At 37.2% G+C, this 15,172-nt stretch overlaps 1 pseudogene across 1 annotated transcript; it reads left to right on the top strand.

Annotated features, from left to right (window-relative positions):
* Nucleotides 1-1,860: 1,860 nt before the first annotated feature.
* Nucleotides 1,861-3,873, top strand: LOC308498571 (vesicle transport through interaction with t-SNAREs homolog 1B-like; annotated as a pseudogene). Its single transcript has 3 exons — nt 1,861-1,964; nt 3,052-3,181; nt 3,292-3,873. The product of its transcript is annotated as a vesicle transport through interaction with t-SNAREs homolog 1B-like (transcript).
* The last annotated feature ends 11,299 nt before the right edge of the window (nt 3,874-15,172 follow it).

Below are 15,172 nucleotides of genomic sequence, written 5' to 3'. Positions count from 1 at the left end.
AGTGTGTAATTTATTTTTACAGCACCTCTTAATTTAGATATTACATTTGCATCATAAATACATCTTCATCTGTGCAAATTAAGTAAATTCCTTAACTCTTGGGTCAATGTGGTATTATTACTGAATTTAAAGCAGTATTGCATAAATTGAAAATCCACTTTATATATATATATATATATATATGTATATATATACACACATATATAACAAAACATTCTTCAAATTTATCTTGTAGATTTTGCAGCAAATTTAACTATTGTTGATTAAAATGAAAATCTTCTACATATTGACGTTAGAAAATGGTTTAAAATTCTTTTTACTAATTTGTATTATGCCAAGTTTTGATTTCAACTTAAATTCCTGGACCCGTCTATCAAGTCAGCAATAAGCTTTTCATTTCCTTAGAGCTCCAAATTTAGCTTGTTTACATGCAGTGTGGTAGCAGTGAGAGAACATAATTTACATCACCATGTTTTTTGACCTTTGAATATTGCATATTTGTCAAGCATTTCTTGTGTTTTAAACACTTTTGTAAAACTCTTCTGATTCTTAACCAATGGAAATTGGCAAAGAATATAAGTTCACTAAATAAAACAGCTGTTTCCTTCATTAGCTTTCTAAACGGATGACTCATACCATTTGTATGTAATACAGTCTTTTAGTGAGTGTATGTAAGACATTTTGCATACCTTGCTTCAGAAACAAGCTATGAGTATTTTGAGTATGGATCACACAATGAAAAGTTGCAATAAGGAAAACATCCGCATCTTGTTCTTTAATTTCATTAAGTACCTGGAGCATCATCCACCATGATAAAAACTGAACAATTCCTATCTAGCTAAAATTTTTCTTTAATAGATATGAGATTCAACAATATCTACACCATGATTTCCATATTTGAGGCCGCAAATAGACATTTCTCTATAAATATTGAAGCCCGAATCTACTTTGAGACTGAGGCGATCAGAGAACTTTACAGAGGTCTGTAGAGACTGTTCAGAGCACAGCCGCAGGTGCAGAACGCACCTCGCGGGGAAGCCTTTAAACACACTGTCCAGGTCTGGGTGGTTGACAGTCATCTCGCTTCTGGCCTGCAGGGAACTTGCGGACCACGGCCCGAGGACCCAGGGCGCCCCTAGAGACTGGGCGTTGTAACCCAGAGTGGAGGGAAACAGAGATGGTATGAGTTGGGGGTGGGGGGACAGAGAACTAGATCCGTTGCCATCAGGTCCCCAGAAATGCGGGACTCCGTGACTCGGAGCGCGAGCGCCTCCCCGCTGCTTCCGCAGGGAACGAGGGAGCCTCCCCACTTCTCCCCAAGACACGAGCAGCTCTGCGGGGAAGACCGGCCTAAACCGCGAGCCGCCACGGCAGGACTGGAATCCGAGACGCGCGGGCGCCGACAGCCCAGCCCCGGGCATCCCCTGGCCCCAGCTCGCCGCGCTCCCGGTCACAAGTGTGCTCCGCGCCCGCAAAGTCAAGTACCGAGCTTCTCCCCGGCTCCGGGAAGAGCGTCCCCGCTTCTCGCTGGGGTTCGTCCGGACGTGGGCTGGCCGGGGGCGTCGCCCCACGTCTGGGGGTGGCTGCTGCTCAGCGGCTGCCTCCCTGAGGGAGCCCAGGTAAGGGCTGGAGTCCCTGGACACCTGCTTTCCGGAGCCTCCAGTCGGACACCGGACACGGCCTAAGGGAGACCAAGACGAGCCCGAGGCATAGAGTGCTCTCTCTGACACACCCACTCACTAGCGCGCGCACTCACACATTCGCACACACGCGCGCGCGCGGAGAGAGAGGGACAGAGAATTATTGGTGATGGTAGTGGAGATTGTTGGTTTCATACTAACATAAATATCAGTTCAAACAATGTGGGATTATTTCACAAGGGAGCCTCTCCAATTTAAAAATAGCTCTTCACCCGCAGAGCCACTGAGCCAAATTAAACGTGAGGTTTGTACTCAGCTTTTATGGTAAGTGAAAGGACGTGTGCCTAGTAAGGTCGGTGCATTTCATTTTGGTTCCTTTTTTATTTTAACCTCAGTACCATAGGGGGCGCCCTGAGACTGTTCAGTGAAAGTCTCTCATTTATATCCTGGTATGATCTACAATAATACTCTATATTTATGTTTCAGATCACCAGATAAAAGTTCAATTACTAGAAAATATGACTCCCCGTTAAACTACCTGTCGGGCATAACTTATTTCTACCAAAGTAAAGAATCTTAAATTCTTTGGCTTTATCCAATATTGTCGAGGTTGCAAATAGACTGATTCTTAGGCCAAGCCACCTGTTTCATGTGTTGTCTAACTATATAAACAACAGACTTGTGATTGTAAATTAATCTCATAATTAATTTAGCTTGAATTTTGACACCGAGTTAGTAGGAGGAATATGAGTGCAGGGAAATGAATCAATCGATCTATCTACCTACCTATCTATAAAGAGTTTTGTACTAAATTTCTGACACTGGTAAAATACAGATGGTCCTTAAATCCTTTCTATCTCATAGGATTCTTAGATAAAATGCTTAAAGACATGTATTGCTTATATGTGGAACAAATGAACTATAACCATGGATGTTCTCTATCAAAAGTGTTCCAACTTACTTTTTCTAAGGGAATGGAAGAGTTGCTCCATTTTGTTGAGCAAAGAAAGAAATCATTTCAGGATTATGTGCACAATATTTTGTATTCGTAACCACAAATTGCTTCTAGCTTTGAATAAAACTATAGTGGGAAATTATTTTTCCAAAAATAACTTCAAATGGATATGTATTTATGGTTGTAGCTTGTGAATCATATAATGATAATTTATGATGACATACAAAATGTGACCAAGTTTTTGGTGCTTCAAAAAATATAAATGCAAAATTAAATTGATGTTAAGTGTAACACTTGTTCTCACCTTCAGTTTCTTCATTTTAAAACACTGTGATTGGGGAAGCACCTTGTCCAGGGGGCGGTGGCGGTGGTTGCTGTGATGCCTGCTAGGATAGGTGGCTGACCGCTGGGGTAGCAGCGGCCCTGGACACAGAATCTCCGTGGCCCCTGCTCTAGCGCGGCTTGTGCCTTGGCTGCTTCGGCCTCCTCCTCCGAGCATTTCCAGAAACTACATGAGACCTTCCACAGCCTCCATGAAGACCTATGAGGGGTGCCGCCATGGCTCCTGGGGACTGCAGGGACAGCTGTTGCGTTTTTTACAAATTGAAGGCAAGACCCTCCATCTGCAAAAAGATTAAGACTCAATTTATTGTGATACTTTGTTGCGATGGTCTGGAGCCCAATCTGCAGTATCTCCAAAAAGAGAAGTTGATCAAAGATTTTGATAAAAAGCAACAGGAAGCAAATGAAACACTGGCAGAGAAGGAAGAGGAACTAGGTTATGCATCCTTATCTTTCTGTAACCCTATGATGCCTAAGCTTCGAACCTACTGGAAGGACCTTGCCAAGCTCCACTGGAAGTGAGAAGCACACCTTTGACAGCCACACCTGGGGGCCGAAGAGACGTGAAATACGGTGCATACACTGTAGAGAATGAGCATATGAATAGGCTAGTGTCCAAGGGTGTTGCTTCTGCAAGGCACTGACAGCCTGAACCAGGCCACCCAGAGTTCTGAGTGTTCTCATCCTGTTGCCACAGAGACCGACCAGATTGGCTCAGAAATCATAGAAAAGCTGGGGTAGCAAGGTGAGCAGTTGGACGTACCAAGAATAGACTGGTAAACACAAGTGAAAACTTACACAAAAGTCTAAAGATTCTCAGGTCAATGTCCAGAAAAGTGACAACCAACAAGCTGCTACTTTCCATCGTCACCTTACTGGATGGAGCGAGCCATCCTGGGAGGCCTGGTTTACCACAGATTCTTCCACAAGCATTGAGCTTCCAACAGGGAATGGTTTGTGGACCAGAGCTTTGACCCTGTGAATGAATGGTGTTAGAGATGTGAAATAAGTCTATTGCTGCTGTGAGCTAACTGTTCAAGGATGCACTGTGTGGCCAGACTGGGAGGAGGGGGGAAGACAGAAAGCCAGTGAAGGAACAGCAATAAGACTGTGATATACCAGTGAAGGAACAGTAATAAAACTGTGTGATATACCAAGGTAATAAATGCTATTTATGACTTCTTTAAGAAAACAAACAAACAAACAATAACATTGTTATTGAACTAATCTTTCTCCAACTCCATAACAATCGGGCTACAATTTTAAGTTATGGTTGTGACAAATTTCATTTATTTATCTGGAGAAATTACACCATTTTAGTAATGCAAGGGTGTGCTTTACATTCAAGATTTAGTTTCTAATTTTATTAGCACAAGTACAGTAGTATTTTTGAAAAATAATCTGTTTTTACAATACATAGTACTGCTAATTAAACAGCCTTGAGGTTGACTGAACACACACTATTTTAAGTTTCAAAAGGAACTCATCAATTTTTTTTGTCCTTTATTTCCTGCATTACTGTCTTCTTTTGTGTTCAGTTGATCTTTTGTAGTGAATTGTTTTAATTCCCTTTGCATTGTCTTTTGTATGCTATAAATATTTTTTTTGTTACCATGGGGATTACATCGTATAATTATACCACTCTAATTTGTATTTATAACAGCTTAAGTTCAATAACATACAAAACTATTGCCTTTACAGCTCTGTCCCCATTGCTTTCAGTTCTTGATGTCACAAAATTGTACCATTGTGCATCGAAAATCATACATTAATAATTGGTTTTAATGCATTAGTCTCAAATTATGTAGAAAACAATGAGATGTTAAAAACAAAAGTTACAATAATACTAACTATTTGGATAATACATTTTAAAAATATGTAATAATGTCTCAAATCATGTAGAAAACAAATGTCCAGTTGCAAACTGTTGTTACAGAAACACTATCTTTTATAATTTCTCATGTGTTACCTCTACTGAAATCTTGATTTCTTCAAACAGCTTCTAATTACTGTTTAGTGTCATTTTATTTTAACCTGCAGGACTCCCTTTAGCAGTTCTTACAGGGCAGGTCAAATGTTAATAAACTCCCTCAGCTTTTGTTTATCTGGGAATGTTTTAATTTCTCCCTCACTTTCAAAGGACAGTTTGCCCGGTATAGGATCCTTGGTTGACACTTTTTTTCTTTCAGCACTTTGAATACATCAACCCACTACCTCTGGCCTCTAAGGTTTATGATGAGAAATCTGCTGATAATATTGAGAATCTCTTATCGGTGATGACTTGCTTCTCTCTTGCTACCTTCAAAGTTCTCTCTGACTTTGGCTTTTGACAGTTTGAAGACAGTTATTTTAAAGTCTTTATCTAGTAGATCTGTTATCTGATCTTTCTCAGGGATAGTTTCTGTTGGTTCATTTATTTATTTTTTTCTTTAAATGGGCCATACTTCTCTGTATCTATATGCTTTGTGGTTTTGTTTGTTTGTTTTGGTTGAAAACTGAACATTTAAATCTTATAATGTGTTAACTCTGATAATCTGATTCTCTTCCTTCCTCAGGAATTGCTGGGGTTTTTATTCATTTCTTTTTAAATTTAGTTTAGTTTTTAATTGTTGTATGTGGTCTTCATACCAAGATTTAAACTTAAGGTCTTAGATCTTTCCTGAATCTGTCCCTTTCCTTGGGCAATCAGAGTGACTGTAATTTTCCATATGTATGTGTGTGTGTGTGTGTGTATGTATGTATGTATGTATGTATTTCCTGAGTTTCCCACTCTTTAATGTCTAGCTCCCAAAAGGGGAAAAGTGAAGGAGGAATAAAAAGATACTGGCTTTGTAAAACCCTTGGTAGTTGCTTCACCCTAAGGGGCAGGAGTTTATAACAGTGGAGGGAGGGTGCAAAAGTCCTGCCCACCTCTATCTGCATCTCTGTTATCAGAAGTAGTAATCAATAATTAGTCACAGATCTTTGGAGGACAGGTCCTTATTGTCTACCCTGGCTCCTACAAGCTGTATACAAGCTCTATAGGAGCACATGCATGACTTCCTGCCATGGGGTCGGGGATGGGTATCTACTGATACTCTAAGAGCTGAGGCTGTCTTAGATTAACCACCATTTACCATGTAAGCCTTCTCTTAGAAGTTGCAACCCTTCAATTGACTGCACAGTTCCAAAAGAGTTACATCAGACAGATTCTGCCAATGCAATTGTCTAGGTGAGGAATTTATAATATCACTGACTTTGAAATATCACTGCCAGACTCTCATCTTTCAACTTTTTAACACATTCAGGGATCAGGAATACACATCTCTGTCATGCCCATTGTACAATGAAGAGTTTTTCTTATGTTATTTGGAAATCTTCTCATTACTAATTTCTGACCTCTCACTGTTTGTTCTCATTTATTTTCTAAAGTAAAAAAAAAAAAAAAAACAGAAAATACTTTATTGCCTATCATGCCTTCTTTAACAATTCATATTTTGTTAAGATGTGAGTTCATGGTTGTACATTTATCATGTATATGGAATTATCTGCTAGCAAAATTTTTCCTTGCTCACAAGATAGAATTAGTCATGAAATATCTGCATTTTATGGTGTTCAAAAAGGAAAAGTATGACTTTTAAGTGCTCCAGCATCTAAAATATGTTATAAATCTGGTATTCTAGTACGTATCTTTGTTTCTTATGTCAAATCCCTATAATATTAAATGTCTATATTGTATCATTCAATTTTTATAAAATGTGTCCCTCCTGAATCATTGAGTGTGAAAATACTTTACCTTGTCAACAAAACCAGAAGTTCCATATGGGCAGCAATAAAATCACGTGTGTTTCAATACAAAACTCTTTTTTTAATATCTAAATCTTCGTGTTCAGTAGTAGTAGGTCTGAAATGTTTATTGATTGATTCATAATCTGTTTGGCCATAGCTTTGGATTGATACTATTATTGAGCAGTTTTAAACTCTGAGTTAATATAAGCTGGGAATGTTTAGGAAACCTGGTTTTTCTTCTGTTTTTTAGCTGTGGTACTTTCTCAGGCTCAGCCAGAGTCTACCGAGAATAATATTCTTATTTGTAACTAAGGTTGTGAGTTTGCAAGGAACCAGGTAAAATTACATCTCTGAAAGCATTTTGTAAGCTCCAAGTTCTAGATACATATTTAGGAATTGGTCAGGGAATCAATAATTGGCAAGATCTAATTGTTCTATATAAATGGAAAAGGAAACCTTGATAAGAGTCTCCCACTCTTTATTGTAAAAGTCTAGCAGGTTGTACTTATGGCTACTCCACACTCCTCTTTGACTGTCTGCAGGATACCTAGAGAAAGTTTTAATTGGCTTTCCATGGACTTTGGGCAGAGTCCCCCAATTGCCTGTGTTATTCTTTAGGGACTAAATGATAAATGAACACTGAAATGTTCATTTTTCATATCTTTCTTGTTGTTAGTAACAACGAATCAAAGAAAAAAATGAAGTGGAAAGCAGTCAGATTGGAATGCTTTGCTGTTATAGTCAACTTTGTGTAATGAAAAGGCAATTTAACTTGGCAATATAGTCACATTGAGTATTACCTTAAAGTAACAGAATGCAATTAAATAGCTACACATTCCACAATAGCATTTATTTTTCTGTGAGCTTCTAGAGCCTTTATTTAATTTGGGGTTTATTTTTGAGTTGTCAGTTTCCCCCCAAAGTTTTCAAGTCATGTACAAATATTTTTTAATTAATTCATTCAAGAAATATGTATAGTGTGTTACGTGTCATGAACTCTAAGTTTAGGAAATTTAATGTTAACAAACACAGACACAGATACTGTTGCAATGACAGAGATTCTGGGTTAGCAGAGAAGACAAACATTAAATGTAAACTTTTTTTTTTCAGTGTGGCAGAGAAGATAATAGGAAAATGATTAATTTATGTTGACCTGGCTTCAAATTCTGAGTTTGGTAACTCCTAGTTGTGCAAACATATACAAATGACTTAACCTATGTAAACCCCTTTTTCCTAAAGTAAAAGGGATAATATAGCATCTATTTCATATAGGGGTTACATAATGCTTTTATTAACAACTTATGTAAAAGGTTTAACACTTGGCACAAGGAACATCCTCAATGAATGTAACTAATAATAACATAGGAACAGAAGCACTAGTAGCAGTTAAAATAGTAGCCGTTCTCTGATAGGGAAAGTCTGCAGCAAGTACACTGAGGCCCTTTTGGAACTGCTGAGAAAGATTTCCCAAAGTGACTTTCAGATAGAGACCTCAGCAATGGCAACAATAATAAAACAGCAATAACAACAATAATAAAACAAACAAACAATCCCTAATTTAAAAAAAAAAAAACAAACAAAACAGTACTACCTCAGAAGGAACACATTGTGCAAAACCTGATATAGAAAGAACTGCCAGAATCAGGGCTGGAGTTTGAGGAAGAGAAATAAAGAATGGTGAGGGTGAGATACATTTTAACCACTATTAATATGCTTAGTGGTACCTCCCTGTGTGTAACCTCTCATTGACTCATAGCTTGTTACACAGACTCATCTCACACATTTTGATGTTCTAAATTTGACTATTTGACTACTAGCTGGCCTTTTTTTCAGGTGTTCTTTCTAGCATAACTTCAAATATCCTTGATTGCATCTTTGCTTCCTGATAATTACAAGATTTTCCAACGTTATTTAGATTTTTTTCCATCCTGACCTAGGACATAAAATTAGTCCTGATTTCTTTTAGAACATTAAGGACCAAAACCTAGGTAACAGTGGTACACAGGAAATTGGCTCATATAACTGGAGGTAGGCACAATACCTCCAGCAATTGTTTAGTACATCAGAGAAAAAGCAACAGTTTCTTTATAGTAACAAAAGAGTCAAGGTTATACTACTTTTTTCAATTTGTCTCTTCTTTCACTAAGTTATTTTTGTGATATTTTAATGTTATCTTTTAAACCCAAATGTTCACCTTTTTACCCAACACTTTCATTCTTTCTTCCCTCCCTTCTTTCCTCCTTTCTTTCTCTCTTCCTCTCTGTTCCTTTCCTTCCTTCCTTCCTCTTCCTCTCTCTCTCTCTCTGCTATATACTATATACTATACTATATAGTGTATACTATATACTCTCTCTCTCTATATATACTATATACCATATACTCTCTATATAACTATGTTATAATGAAATTATAATATAGTGGTTAATAACACAGGATTTCAAACTAGTCCTCCTAGGTTCAAAATCAAATTCATTATCACCTTAAGCAAGTTCCTTAAATTCTCTACACCTAAATTTTATCCTATTTCATAGAACAGTGTAAAGACTACTAAAGTAATACATTTAAAGCCAATTAGATCTTTAAATTTACTTCGTTGTATTTTTGTTCTTTAACACCCTAAACAATATCTGAAGTATCAGTTACTCCTCTTATTTAAATCTTTTCCATATAAAATCAAATAATCAGTTACATACATTTTAAGATAAAACTAATGTTTTTTTTAATCTATTTGCAAACACAACTGTTTTAGAGTTAGAATTACATAAGTAATCTCACTATTTTCAAAGATACCATCAGAATGATGAACGATCATTAAGGCAATTTAGGAATACAGTGTATTTTTTTTTTTTTTTTTTTTTTTTTTATTAATTTTATTGGGGTGACAATTGTTAGTAAATTTACATAGATTTCAGGTGTACAATTCTGTATTACATCGTCTATAAATCCCATTGTGTGTTCACCACCCAGAGTCAGTTCTCCTTCCATCACCATATATTTGATAACCTTTACCCTCATAACCCACCCCCCACCCCCTTACCCTCTGGTAACCACTAAATTATTGTCTGTGTCTATGAGTTTTTGTTTCTCATTTGTTTGTCTTCTTCTTTTTGGTTTATATACCACATATCAGTGAAATCATAGGGTTCTCTGCTTTTTCTGTCTGACTTGTTTCACTTAGCATTATTCTCTCGAGATCCATCCATGTTGTCACAAATGTTCCTATATCATCTTTCCTTAACGCCGAATAGTATTCCATTGTGTATATGTACCACAACTTCTTTATCCATTCATCTATCGAAGGACATTTTGGTTGTTTCCATGTCTTGGCCACCGTAAACAAAGCTGCAATGAACATTGGCGTACACGTGTCTCTATAGAGAAATGCTTTTATATTTTTGGGGTAGATACCCAGGAGAGCAATTGCTGGGTCATATGGTAATTCTATTCGTAATTTCTTGAGGAACCTCCACACTGCCTTCCATAGTGGCTGCACCAGTCTGCATTCCCACCAACAGTGTATGAGAGTTCCTTTTTCTCCACAGCCTCTCCAACACTTGTTACTATTTGTTTTGTTGATGAAAGCCATTCTGACTGGGGTGAGGTGATATCTCATTGTGGTTTTCATTTGCATTTCTCTGATGATTAGCGATGTTGAGCATTTTTTCATATGTCTATTTGCCATTTGTATATCCTCTTTGGAGAAATGTCTCTTCAGGTCCTCTGTCCATTTTTCAATTGGGTTGTTTGTTTTTTTGTTGTTGAGTTTCATGAGTTCCTTGTATATTTTGGATATTAGCCCCTTATCAGAGGAACTGTTTGCGAAAATCTTCTCCCATTCAGTTGGTTGCCTCATTATTTTGTCAATAGTTTCTTTTGCTGTGCAGAAGCTTTTCAGTTTCATATAATCCCATTTGTTTATTTTAGTTTTTACTTCCATTGCCTTTGGAGTCAAATTCATAAAATGCTCTTTGAACCCAAGGTCCATAAGTTTAGTACCTATGTTTTCTTCAATGCAGTTTATTGTGTCAGGTCTTATGCTTAAGTCTTTGATCCATTTTGAATTAATTTTGGTACATGGTGACAGATAGCAGTCCAGTTTCATTCTTTTGCACGTAGCTATCCAATTCTGCCAGCACCATTTATTGAAGAGGCTGTCTTTCGTCCATTGTATGTTTTTAGCTTCTTTGTCAAAAATTATCTGTCCATATTTATGTGGTTTTATTTCTGGGTTCTCAATTCTATTCCATTGGTCTATGTGTCTGTTTTTCCGCCAATACCAAGCTGTTTTGATTATTGTAGCCCTGTAGTACAAGGAAAAATCAGGGAGTGTGATACCTCCAGTATTGTTCTTTTTTTTTAATATTGCTTTGGCTATTCGGGGTCTTTTGTGGTTCCAAACAAATCTGATGATTTTTTGTTCTATTTCTTTAAAAAATGCCATTGGGATTTTAATGGGGATTGCATTAAATCTGTATATGGCTTTGGGTAATATGGCCATTTTAACTATGTTGATTCTTCCAATCCATGAGCACGGAATGTCTTTCCATTTCTTTGTGTCTTCTTCAATTTCTTTCAAAAATGTCTTATAGTTTTCAGCATATAAATCCTTCACATCCTTGGTTAAGTTTATTCCTAGGTATTTTATTCTTTTTGCTGCAATTGCAAAAGGAATTGTTTTTTCTATCTCTTTTTCTGAGATTTCATTGTTGGTATATAGGAAAGCAATGGACTTTTGTACGTTGATTTTGTAGCCAGCAACTTTACTATATTCATTGATTGTTTCTAATAGCTTTTTGGTGGAGTCTTTAGGGTTTTCTATGTATAGCATCATATCATCTGCAAAGAGTGACAATTTAACTTCTTCATTCCCAATTTGGATGCCTTTTATTTCTTTCTCTTGCCTGATAGCTCTGGCGAGGACTTCCAACACTATGTTGAAAAGCAGAGGTGATAGGGGACAACCTTGTCGTGTTCCTGAATGTAGAGCAAAGGGCTTCAGCTTTTCACCATTAATTATGAGGTTAGCTGAGGGCTTGTCGTATATGGCCTTTATTATGTTGAGGTATTTTCCTTCTATACCAATTTTAGTAAGTGTTTTAATCATAAATGGATGTTGTATCTTATCAAATGCTTTTTCTGCATCAATTGATAGAATCATATGATTTTTGTCCTTTATTTTGTTTATGTGATGTATCACATTGATGGATTTGCGAATGTTGAACCATCCTTGTGCCCCGGGGATGAACCCCACTTGGTCGTGATGAATAATCTTTTTAATGCATTGTTGTATTCGATTTGCTAGAATTTTGTTTAGGATTTTAGCATCTGTATTCATCAGAGATATAGGTCTGTAGTTTTCTTTTTTTGTGTTGTCCTTACCAGGTTTTGGTATCAGGGTAATGTTGGCCTCATAAAATGAGTTAGGGAGTACTGACTCTTCTTCAATTTTTTGGAAGAGTTTGAGCAGGATTGGTATTAGATCCTCTTTGAAGGTTTGGTAGAATTCACTGGTGAAGCCATCTGGTCCAGGACTTTTGATTTTGGGAAGGTTTTTGATGACTGATTCAATTTCCTTACTGGTGATCGGCCTGTTAAGATTTTCCAGTTCTTCATGATTCAGCCTTGGAAGGCTATATGTTTCTAAGAACCTGTCCATTTCTTCTAAGTTATTAAATTTGGTGGCATATAGTCCTTCATAGTATTCTTGGATAATCCTTTGTATTTCTGTGGTGTCCGTGATAACTTCCCCTTTTTCATTTCTGATTTTGTTAATTAGTGTCTTCTCTCTTTTTATCTTAGTGAGTCTAGCCAAGGGTTTGTCGATTTTGTTAATCTTTTCAAAGAACCAGCTTTTTGTCACATTAATTTTTTCTATTGTCTTTTTGTTCTCTATTTCATTTAGTTCTGCTCTGATTTTTGTTATTTCCTTTCTTCTGCTGACCTTGGGTTTCGCTTGTTCTTCTTTTTCTAGTTTTTTAACGTGTAACATGAGGTTATTTATTTGGGATTTTTCTCGTTTCTTGAGATAGGCCTGTAATGATATAAATTTCCCTCTTAAAACTGCTTTCGCGGCATCCCAAAAATTTTGGTAGGATGTATTTTCATTGTCATTTGTTTCTATGTATCTTTTGAGCTCTCCTCTAATTTCTTCTTTGACCCAGTCGTTCTTTAAAAGTATGTTGTTTAATCTCCATGTATTTGTGTTTTTTCCTGCTTTCTTTTTGCAGTTGATATCCAATTTCAAAGCTTTGTGATCAGAGAATATGCTTGGTATGATTTCAATCTTCTTAAATTTGCTGAGGCTGATTTTGTGTCCCAATATATGGTCTATCCTTGAGAATGTTCCATGTACACTAGAAAAGAATGTATAGTCTGATGTTTTAGGATGAAGTGCTCTATATATGTCAATTATGTCCAATTCATCTAATGTGTCATTTAGGGCTGCGATTTCGTTATTTATCTTCTGTTTGGATGATCTATCCATAGCTGTCAATGATGTATTTAAGTCCCCTAGTATAATTGTGTTTTGGTCAATTTCTCCCTTTAGTTCTGTTAGTAGTTGCTTGGTATATTTCGGTGCTCCCTGATTGGGGGCATAAATATTGATGACTGTTATGTCTTCTTGTTGTATAGTCCCCTTTACCATTATGAAATGTCCATCTTTGTCTCTTGTTATCTTTTTCACCCTGAAGTCTGTTTCATCGGAAATCATTATGGCTACACCTGATTTTTTCTGGGTACCATTTGCTTGAAGTGTCAATTTCCACCCTTTCACTTTGAGTCTATGCTTGTCCTTGTAGCTGAGATGTGTCTCTTGTAGGCAGCATATGGTTGGGTTTAGTTTTTTGATCCAATCTGCTACTCTGTGTCTCTTTATTGGTGAGTTCAGTCCATTTACATTCAGGGTGATTATTGATATGTGAGGATTTCCTGTCATTCTGTCTTTAGTTTTCTGGTAAGGCTGTGTCTCCATTGTTTCTTTGCCTTTTTGTTGTTGTCTGTTATTTCTGTGTGGTAGTATTCTATGATGTTTCCCTCTGTTTCTTCTTTTATTACAGTATATATTTCAGATTTGGATGTTTTTTGAGTGGTTACCCTTGAGTTTATGTAAAAGAAAGTTTGATATTTAGAGTATTCCAGTTTCTTCAGTTCGCTTACTTTCTCTATTCCCATATTCCAGTTCAGGCCTTTACGCTCCCCCTTTTTATGTTTCGGTTGCCACAAGTTGTCCCTTTTGATGGTGGTCTAATAGCCTCCTTTAGTATTTCTTGTAGTGCAGGTCGTGTATTAGAAAATTCCCTCAGCTTCTGGATGTCTGGAAAGGTCTTTATTCCTCCTTCATATCTAAAGGAGATCTTTGCTGGATATATTATTCTTGGCTCATGATTTCTCTCTTTCAATAGTTTGAATATTTGGTTCCATTCCCTCCTAGCTTGTAGAGTTTCTGCTGAAAAATCTGATGATAATCTAATGGGCTTTCCTTTGTAAGTTACCGTCTTCTTTTCCCTGGCTGCCTTGAGGATTCTTTCTTTATCATTGATTTTAGACAGCTTCAATACAATGTGCCTTGGTGAAGGCCTGTTGGGATTGAGGTAATTAGGTGTTCTATTTGCTTCTTGGATTCGAGGATCCAGTTCTGTCCACAAGTTTGGGAAGTTCTCATCGACAATTTGTTTGAATATATTCTCTGTTCCCTTCCCTCTTTCTTCTCCTTCTGGTATACCCATTATTCTTATATTGCTCTTTCTGATGGAGTCAGAAAGTTCTTGTAGAGTTTTTTCATTTCTTTTAAGTCTCAAGTCTCTTTCTTCTTCCCTCTGTGTAAATTCCAGGTTCCTATCTTCGATGTCACTGATTCTTTCCTCCATATGGTCAACTCTACTACCTAAGCTGGATATTTTATTGTTAATTTCTTCTATTGAGTTCTTAATCTCCAGAAATTCTATTTGGTTCTTTTTCAAGATTTCAATCTCTTTTGTAAAATGCTCATGGTGTTCTTTGATTGTGTTTCTGAGTTCATTAAACTGCCTTTCTGTGTTTTCTTGCATCTCGTTCAGTTTTTTCAGAATTGCGATCTTGAATTCTCTGTCATTTAAATCACAAAGGTCCATATCTCTAAGTTCCTTTTCTGGAGACTTTTCACTTTCTTTCTGAGCTATCTTGTTGCCTTGGTTATTCATGGCAATCACTGATTTACTATTTCTCTTCCTAGACATCTACAGGAGTGTCTTCTGCAACAGGTTGATAGGTATGCGAAGAGCTTTTGGAGTTCCAAAGCTCTTTCTGCACCAGATTCAGAGCCCGTTTGTTTCAGCAGTTCTGTTTACTCCTGCAGGGATCCGCCCAGATAGGTGGGGCCAGGGGCGGGGTGAGTTGTGAGAGGTGGCCCAGAGCAATGGCGGCGACCACCACCACAGCCAGTCCTGCTTCCACAGCTCCCTCCCCTTTGCCGGAACTAGTTGAGCTG

This window comes from Rhinolophus hipposideros (assembly GCF_964194185.1).
Source record: "Rhinolophus hipposideros genome assembly, chromosome: 6".
Classification (NCBI taxonomy): domain Eukaryota; kingdom Metazoa; phylum Chordata; class Mammalia; order Chiroptera; family Rhinolophidae; genus Rhinolophus; species Rhinolophus hipposideros.
The sequence above is the reverse complement of the archived record's forward strand: the minus strand, read 5'-3'. Positions and strand labels throughout refer to the sequence as shown.